Raw genomic sequence first — 10,680 nt, 5'->3', positions numbered from 1 at the left:
AATTACGTAAAAATATTTTTTTTAAAAAAATTAAAAAAAAATAAATTATAACTTCTCAAAAAAATTATTTTCTAATATTTTTATTTTTATTATTATAAATTTATTAAATATATTAAAAATAAAAAAATTTATTAAAAAAATTTTTACCAATTTATTAGTGCTCAAACAAATACTAAATGTGTGTTTGGATTAGAGTTTGCAAACGAGAATTTGTATAAATTTGATTTTATAAACTTTGATTTTGATAAAAAGTGAGTTATGTTTAGTAATTTTGTATCAAAACGGATTATAACAAAATGAATATTATTTGAATTACATCATTCAAAATTACGTTTAGACAAAAAATACTAAAAAAAAAAAGACATAAATTTATATCATTCAAAACTATATTATTTTAACACTATTTGACTATAATTTCTTTTAAAAATAATTTAAATTTATGTGTTAAAATTTAGTACTCTTTTTGTATTTAATTATTTCTAATGAAATTTATATTATAAAAATTAACAATAATAAATAAAATATATACTAATTTAAAAATATATAATAAAAAATATACAAAGTCAAATAAAAAAATAAAGTTCTATCAAAAATACGTATTAATAAAAATGATTAAAAAAATTTATATGAACAATGAATACTAAAAAATCTATTAAAAAAATACAATAATATACCTAAGTGAACATTAAAAACATTCTAAATAAAAATTTTCATACTATTAGCAAGAAAAAAAATAAAAATTAAAACTTTAACAAAGAGTACTAATAATAATATTTAAAAAAATATTTAAGAACTCTTATGATTATTTTTTTGGTATCTTTTATTGTAAATAAGATTAAATGACAAAATTAGTAGATTGTCAATTAATTTTTTAATTGATCAAGTGAACCCAAAAGCTAAATGCAAAAGTTACAATTGGTTGCTTTTGATAAACGGGAGTTCAAATCCAGAATTATGTTCGCGTTTAAAGAAAAAAAAGTTAACCAAACAAAAATTATAAAGTTAAAAAAAAATTAAACATACTTTTTATGCTTCCAACGTGTTTACCAAACATTAACACAACCTAAATCTTCATAACTGAAATCTATTCCCATGATAGCACCTTCATTATTTTTCTCGCACACACACCTAAACCACCACCTCTCCCTCTTTTCCTGAGCCTTCTCATCTTCCCTCTTCTTCCAACTTTTTTTTAAAATTCTGAATCTGATGTTAATTATTTAATTGTATTTTATGGTGATTATTTAATTGTATTTTATGGTGGTGGCATGACATACTGAAATGCGGTTTTCCTCCTCATCAAACATGGAAAGAGCTCAAGCGACTTTAAACTAAGAATATGCATATTAAAATATTGAATAGGGTTTAAGTTCAATTTGAATAAATAATTTAATTAATTTTTTTTAAAAATAACTTAAACAATAAATTTTTATATTAAAAGTAGCTTATAAATAAATTATTTTGTATTTAATTTTTTAATTCTAAAAGTGTTTATTTAAAAACATATAAACATAGAATAGAACACCAGTATCTCACATAGTTCATATAAACAATAACATGAGCAGAATTCTTTAAAAAACACAATAACAGTAAGGATAATTACAACAGGTTACTATTATGTATTGAAAATAAGTCAAAAAATTGAGTCCAAATACAGAACAGAGAAATAGAGCATTTCAATTCAGCAGGTTACTCATGAAAATTACCTGAAGTCCTGAACACGGTGAAGAGATTAGGGCCTAGGGGTGAGAGATTGGGGGTTTTCCACCAGAGAATCCAAGCAGCTGCTGCTAGTGTTGCTTTGGTTCTTGAGCATCAAGGTTTTCCACCAGAGCTCGCCGCCTTCGATTTTATCCAGATCCAGATCCAAGATTCAACGCCATAACAGCCTGCTCAAGGATCTGAACATCGTCGTCAACGTTGACGAGAAAACCGACCAGCACAGGCAGGAACGGCGGGGTGAACGGCAGAATAGGTGAGAGTCTGAGAGATTGGGGGTCAGGGGGTGAACGGCAGGGTGAACGGTTTCAAAAATTGGGGGTGAATGGGTGAGATTGGGGTCTGGAGATTTGGGTTTCACTTTGTTTCAGGCTTTCACATTTCAGCGCCGTGAAGGAAGGAACAAGGAAGGGAACAGGGAAGGTGGCTGCAACACAAAGTAACTAACGTGCAAAACATTATTATCACTATTGCTTAATGGCTTTGGCTGCTTTTAAAGTGCATTTATTGAGTCCGTTACTATTTTGTTATCCACCGCCAATATTACTTTTTAGAAAAAATGACGGTTGATTAAAATTTAATTGATTACTATTAAAATTAAAAGATAAACTATTATTTTTATTGACAAATATATATATTCAGAATGTAGGTACATTTATTTACGAAAAAATAAAAATAACTTTGTACAAAAAAGGATTTCAGTTAACAAAAATATTTTATGTCTAAAAAATTATTCAAAATTTTTAGTTTATTTTTCCTAAATTTATTCTATCCTTAATTTTCAACACTTCTCTCTACTATAACACTCAAATCATTTTTCATAGAACTCTCATCTTAGAGAATTGGAAAAAAAAATGATATAGATAACTCCAAAACAAATGATAAAAGTGACATAAATAAATCAGAGGAAAAAGCAAGAAGAACCTAAAAATTTAGGGCTAAACTCAATTTATAATATAATGATAAAAAAATGTGTGGTAGATTTTTTATATAAAGAAGGACTAAAATAAAAATCAAAATAGATGATTGTGTTTAATCTAAAAAAAAAACCCAAAGAAGGCAAAGAGCAACGAAAAAAAAAAATTACGAGGTATAATTAGGGGGTTGGCAATATGTACTCTATCCGCGGGTACCCAATTTGACTCCACCCGCTTGGGTAGGGTTGCCAACCCAATCCGCAGCGGGTAGGGTAGGATTCTCGTGCGGGTCGGGTAGGGTGTGGGTTGAGTATCAACTCTACCCGACCAACCCGCACTTTATATATGTATATGTTATATACTTATATAAAAATATATTTTAAGTAGATGTTGAACCAAAGACCTCTCACTAAATGCAAAAGATCCATAACTACTAAAAAGAATTATTAATTGATAATTTAATTTTTTTTACATAAAAGTCAATTTTATTTTAAATTATCATCAAATTATATATTTTTGGTGTAATGCACGAAGTTTAAATGTGTATAAATTTTTGGAAAATGCTATTTATACACCAAAATCAGTCACTAAAATCAGCTACCAATGTATTTGTGTATAAATAAATGTGTGATTTAATTTATTTTCAATGTGTATTTATATTCTAACATATATTTTATATTAGTGGCTGACTTTGGTGGCTGATTTTAATATACACGTAGCATAACTCTTATTTTTTATACTTGTGTTTATAGGTAAAGGCCAATGAAAGAGAAAGAAGAAGTGGTTCCACCTTCTTTTTTTTGCCCCCTTTTTTCATTTTTTTTTCATCCACAAACCATAATAGCTTTTATATTATTTTACAAAGGTGGAGCGTTTGGTTTTAGCATGCAAGCAAGAGAGCCACCTCAATAGAAAAACACCTTTGAGAGACAAATCAAAGACATAAAGAAACAGGAAGAACAGTGTAACAGAGAATTTAAGAAGAAGGGTCACATTGTAACCTGGACTCAAGAGGTAAAAACTTATTCTCTCTATTGCATTTTTTTTTGTTTAATAATAGTTCTTTGTCTGCTTATGAATCCATTTGCATTTGAATATTGTCTTATGCTTGGTTATGCGAGTTTCAGGAAGATGATATACTGAGAGAGCATATTGGTATCCATGGAACTGAAAAGTACTAATTCTTCCTCTCCTGGGTTACCATTGTTTTTGCTTCTTTCCTTCCTTGAAGTAACATTAAAATGGGTTCTTGTTATATGCAGTTGGGCAATTATTGCTTCTAAATTCAAGGACAAAACGACAAGACAGTGCAGAAGAAGGTGGAGATTTTGAAATGCTTATTGTGTATTTTGAATTTCCTTGATCTTCTGCTTTGTTGTTGTTGTTATTATTATTATTGTTGTTACCAATCTGATTCTTAAGTAACTAATAAAATATCAGATGGTACACTTACTTGAATTCTGATTTCAAGAAAGGTGGATGGTCACCAGAGGAAGACATGCTCTTATGTGAGGTATATCCATGCTTCCTCTCTCCAAAAGTTAGATTTTCCACTGGAGTTTAACAAGCTTACTTTATTGTATAAGATTAGGAATCTACACAACTTTAAGAACTTGGATTTCAATGAAAAAGTCTACAGAACAAGCTTGATTTGCTACTCTAGCCTATCCATATTTCAGTAAATCTGTTTTGTGGCTTTAATTTCCTGCAATTTTCTTTGCAGGCTCAAAAATTATATGGCAACAGATGGACAGAAATAGCGAAAGTGGTTTCAGGAAGGTAACAAAAGTCATTCTCCTCTTCATGCACATTCAGAATGGAAATTGTGTGAACATTCAAATCTTATTGATCATGCTTTGTATGCAGAACGGATAATGTTGTGAAAAATCGCTTCTCTACGCTCTGCAGGAAGAAGCAAAAATATGAAGCTTTAGCTAAAGAGAACAGCATTTCATTACAACACATACACATACAAAATGTAACTGTAAAGGACTAGGTATTTCTCTAGTCATGAAGATGGCAAGAGACATGAATCATTAAAGGAAGTTGACCTTGCCTTTAAGAAGTCTGAAGTAACTGTCATTCTTGAGCAGATATGAGAAATGCTATTACTTTGTAGAGTTCAACTGACACTACTTTGGATTGGTGCTAGGTTCTTCAAGAGTTTTTGAACCGAACCAAAGAAGCAAACAACCCGAAATGCAAGATTCAAGGTTTAAAGCTTGCTGATCTTAAAAAATATGGTTGAAGACTTGAGTAGTGACGAGGGAGGCCAGCCATGTTGGAGGTACTTTAAAGACTTTAAAAATATAATTTCTTGTATGCTTAACAAGAAGACTAATATTTTTTTAATATGATTCAGGCAAATGGATCTGTATGAAGACTCTCCAGCCAGTTCTGAATACAGTACAGGATCAACTATCCTCCCTCTCTCAGCTGGTGACATTATAGAACACTCTTCACACCGGGATATAGAAACTGAAATGAAAACCACACAAATTGAAGATAAGAAAGAAGTAGATGGATGTGAGAGAGGTGTTCTAGTTACTGCAACCCTGGATCAAGGTAACATAATTCATTATTAAGAATGAAAATTCTATCATTTTTCTAAAGTATATTACTTTTTCTCCTTCATGTATTAATACCCTTATCATTTTAATGAACCAAAATGCTAATAAGATATACATATTTCCATAGTAGATATGCTGCCGAATTCGGAAGAACAAATAAACAATGATAGCGCTGTTTCTGCCTCATCAAGAGTGGAGTTTGGTTCCCCTGTTCAAGTAACTCCGATATTCAGATCTTTGGCTGCAGGGATTCCCAGCCCACAATTTTCGGAAAGTGTAAGTTACCCAAACACCTTGGGATTAAACAATTTTAAGACCAACAGAAATACTATCACAGTAATAGTAACAACTAACAAGTATTAATATATTGTTAATAACATTATATATTAGGAAACCCAACTGAACCAATGTTCCTACAATATCAATAATCAATATGAATCAGAAGAAGGACTTCGAGAAAGCTATTAAATTATCCATTCCAGCAGTAACATGATAATGCAGTGCAATTTAGGTGTGGTGTTGGATCAGTGGAATCAAATCATGTTTTAACTGCAGTAAGCAGATTATAGATCCAAAGTTATCAATAAAGAATAAATTGCTACTTTCTAGTTTCTAGGTCCGTTCTGATGCAGATGAAGACAACATCCAAAACATAGGTCAACTACATAGCCATGAAGCATATTTTGTTATCTCCTCCTAATTAGTTTCATCTGTATACTTGCTATGAGCAATTAGCCAATTAGTCGTTACCCTTTTTCTTGTCATGCATTCCAATTTATCAAAGTTTGAAGCTAGACTAACCATTTGTTCTTGAACTTCTTTCAGGAAAGGAACTTCTTAAGGAAAACACTAGGAGTGGAGTCTCCATCTCTCAACCCAAGTGCTCAACCATCACAACTGCCACCCTGCAAAAGAGCCCTACTAGACAGTTTACAATCCTAGATCCCAATATCCATAGGTTATTTTCCCCTTTCTGAATCCTTGACATCCTTCTTTGCCTAGTTTGAGAAACATTTCAATTTTATCCTGCCCTAAAACTTTGAAAGGCATACCCTTGGCAAGAATCTAATGGTATGTTCTTGCCATCTTCAACATATCTAACAACATCCTTCCCTTCACTCAAGGGTTACCTCCTAGATAATGGCACCAAAAATCAGTGTGCTTTTAGAGTGTGATTCTTTGGTTTGTCTTCTTTTCACATTATTCTGGGTTTGTTTTTCTCCAATCCAGCATTTTGCCTTTTTTTATGTACAGAGCCTGGTGTGTTATCATTAGTCATCTTGCGCATATGTATACATTGGCATATCGCCTTTCCTACTACATATAATGAACAAAAACAAAGAGAAAAGTTGCAAAGGGAAAAGAAGTGTGTAATAAAGGATTTTCATTAATTAGTTGGAACCTAGATTCTTATTTGTTTGTTTTTGGTGTGCATAGATTATAGAATAAATTATCTTCCCCTTTTTTTTTGTTTCTGATGTACTGAAACTTAAGTATAATTGAGTGGTATTTTGGTTTTGGTGTGCTCAATGTTGTATCTATTTCTTACACAACCAAATCTAGAGAATTCTTCAAAAAAGTAATCCCAATTAGGCATAAACAAATTCTCTCACTCTCTGAACATGAAAGCAGACATGTACATTGTCCTTTCATACAGAAGAAGAAAAAAGGGTTCTAGACAAAATTATGTACTTACATAAGATAGAGGGACCCTGTGTTGTGTTGTGGCAGATTCATGCTGCATGCAGATTGCAGAGCTTTCCTTCATGGAGTGCTTGATGAGTTAATTAGTTCCATGGCTGTTGATGGTGGTTGTGAAGTGGAATCCAGAAGGCATTACATAACATAATAAAATGATGAATATGAAAAAGGCATTAGCTCATAAAGAAGGAGGGAACAATCTACAAAATAAAGCGCCTTCCTTTACTCTTAACTTTCTTCATTAAAGGCAAACTGCACCTATGACTCTTTTGATTACACAGTCAACACTTTTAGTGAGTTTTTTGAAAATCTGTAGTGCTCTTCATATAATTCCATGCAAGTATGCAATTTCAAGGGTGAGAAATTTAGATAAGATTTTTAACTTCTAGTATAAAATAAGTGCTTTTTCAATCAATCCTGCAGCACTCTCTATCCAACAAAAGTGTCTTTTTAGCAACATATTTGTCATTTGAGAATTCTAAAGTGATGCTACTAGCTAATTCTATCTAATTGTTCCCTTCACTAAGTATTTTCATTGACTTGTAATTACTATTATTTACAATTTTCAATAGATTTTTTTTTTGGTGTCATAGATTCAAAGTCTAGATTTAAGTTACAGTTACACAATCATATGTTATCATAGAACTTTATGAGACCCTTATCTTAGGGGACTGTGTTTTAGTTTAACTGTTGTAAAAGAATTAAAGAAATGATCTTTTATATATTTAATTTAATACCACAAATAAGTAATAACACAAATAAATATTTTTTTTTTGAGTTTGTATTTCCATAAAAGATTTTAGTGTATTTAAAGGTGAATATGTATATAACAGCATAACGCATCCCAACTGTAACAATCATAGGCTTCTCCATTTTTACATACATAGAGATGGTAAACAATAAGGAAACATTTTTCCCCCAAACTTCACCGAATATATATCTTTCATGTCCTATAAGTGAAAATGTGAAATGATGTGAAATAGGGATGATAAAATAGACTACACGTTTTATTTAGCTCCGTCAAAATAAAATATGTCTAAAATATTAGTCTATTCTATATATATATATATATATATTTTGTGGTATTGAAACGATTTGATTTATCTTAAATAAAATTCAGCTTTCCTGGAGCATGAAATAGTGCTGGTGATATACATATACTGACCTGGAATCAGTTTTTGAAGATTTTGCCAGTACCTCCAAGCAGACAAGAAAATAAAAATAACTGCACTTAAAAACCAGTAAGACACAGAAATAAACAAATAAATCATAGCCATGCAGTGAGAGATAGGCCCAAAATCTCTAAAAAAGCTTCTTTCCAGAATGAAGAGCCCATATAATGAAAAAAGCATAGTAACAAACTTGGGATGGTTGTGTCCAAAAAATAAAAAAATTAATGGTTAGTTTATTAATCTGTTTAAGCAAGTGTTAGGGTTTGAATTTGCCTTGTGCGTGAAGCAACTCATTGACCTTAAATGGAACTTCGATCGGCAATGAATTAGTTCTTAACTTGATGGGCGAAGGATAAAGTCACCAACCAGGAAAAAAAAAACAAATAATCATAAAATTGATAACTTTAGTATCAAGCTTAGTCATCATGATTAGAAAAAAAAAAGCTTAGTCATGAATCTTAAGGCTACATAATCGAGGGAACAGTCCCGTTAAGACAACAAGTAACATACTTGAATGCTTCAATTCCCATAGCTGGACCAATAGTGTTGGTAATTCCACAACTCCAGTAAAACCACCAAGGGAATCACCACTGCTCCCACTTGACTATATCTTAATCACTGTAAACTTTTTCTTAGGTTTAACTAACATGTATTAATAGAATGTTTTAACAATTATTCTCCACATATAAGTCATTTACACATATAAGTTCATATAGGTCATTTATATTCTCGCACCCTGCACATTCTTCTTCTTCTTCTTCTTCTTCTTCTCCTGACACTTCGTCTTCTTTTTCTTTTCCTTCTTTTTCATTATTTTCTCTTTCGTTATCGTCATCACCAACACCACCAACTCCTCCTCCTCCTTCTCCTTCTTTTTTCGTTGGACTTTTTTCTCCTTTCTTCCTTTTCCTCCTTCTTCTCCATCATCTTCATCATCATGATCATCATCATTATAGCATCGTCGTCTTCTTCTTATATGTATCGTCGTTATCGTTATTGTTATCGTTATCCTAGAAATTTTGCCATATTGATGATGCTGCATGATCCAAAATTTTTGCCATAGAATTTTCTCAATGAGTAATACCCAAAATAGGTCTCCAAAGATTTGGCGGTCCGACAGATTTGTCTCTCAGAAAAATTAATTAGGTCACAGGTCCCCAAGATATTAGATATATGTCATATAGGTTCCCAAGTCAGGTCGAAGCGGTTAACACGACATTCTCTCTCCTATGTGGAGGTTGTAGGTGTGACGTGTCAGGTAAAACAACACGCGTTGTGCTCAGGACACATTAGTCCCCAGACACGTGGCTAAAACGACGTCGTTTTGGGACAACGCCAAACGACGCTATTTTGAGGGGACAGATACGTCTCCACTGTTCTCTGATTCTCAAAACTTTGACGTTTTAAAGCCAAATAGGTCTCCTAAAATTTTTGTTATAAGTAAAAAAAGTTCCTTAATAAGGGGCACCTATCTACCTATCTACAATAAGGGGGATATACAAAATTACGGAAACTATAGAGGGATCAAGCTCATGAGCCATACCATGAAGTTATGGAAAAGGGTGATAGAATGGAGGTTGAGAAAAGAGACACAAGTAACAGAAAACCAATTTTGTTTTATGCCAGGCAGATCCACCACCGAAGCAATATACCTGTTAAGAAGGATGATGGAGAGGTATCGTAGTAATTAAAAGGATCTACATATGGTGTTTATTGATTTGGAAAAATCATACAATATGGTGCCAAGGGAGGTCTTATGGAAGGTTTTAGAAAAGAAGAGAGTAAGGATCGCATATATTCGTGCAATTAAAGACATGTATGATGGGGCCACAACAAGTGGGAAAACTCAAGGTGGTGGGACAGAGGAATTTTTTATTGGTATAGGATTACACCAGGGATCTTCCTTAAACCCAAACCTTTTCACATTAGTCTTGTAAGTACTCACAGGGCACATCCAAGAGCCTGTGCCATAGTGCATACTTTTTGCCGATGATATCGTCCTTATGGGAGAGTCAAGAGAAGACCTAAATAAGAAGTTGGACTTATAGAGAAAAACTCTGGAAGTGTATGGTCTGTGCATAAGACGTAGCAAGACGGAATATATGGAATGTAAGTTCGGTCTGTGAAGGGAAAACCCTAATATAGAGGTGAAGATTCGAGAAAATATCCTACGAAAAGTTAAAAGTTTTAAGTATCTTGGGTGCATCATATAGGATAATGGAGAGATTGAACAGGATGTAAATCATAGGATCCAAGCAGGTTGGTCAAAATGGCGGAGTGCATATGGTTTTATATGTGACAAAAAAGTGCATTTAAAACTTAAAGGTAAATTCTATCGCACTGATATAAGACCGGCTATGCTTTATGGTACAGAGTGTTGGGTGGCCAAAGGGAAGCACGAACATAAGCTAAGTATGGCAGAGATGAAGATGTTGAGATGGATGAGCGGTCATACGCGATTTGATAAAATAAGGAACGAAGATATAAGGGAAAGAGTTGGAGTAGCATCCATTGTGGAAAAGATGGTAGAATCGCGTCTTAGGTGGTTTGGGGATGTGAGAAGAAGACCGACAGAGCACTCAGTTAGGAGGGTGGATGAGA

The 10,680-nt window shown here is 32.6% G+C and overlaps 1 pseudogene; it reads left to right on the top strand.

Annotated features, from left to right (window-relative positions):
- On the top strand, positions 1,282-6,557 carry LOC107610676 (annotated as a pseudogene).

Source organism: Arachis ipaensis, chromosome B08, assembly GCF_000816755.2.
Source record: "Arachis ipaensis cultivar K30076 chromosome B08, Araip1.1, whole genome shotgun sequence".
Classification (NCBI taxonomy): Eukaryota; Viridiplantae; Streptophyta; class Magnoliopsida; order Fabales; family Fabaceae; genus Arachis; species Arachis ipaensis.
This window is presented reverse-complemented; position numbering and strand designations above follow the sequence as displayed.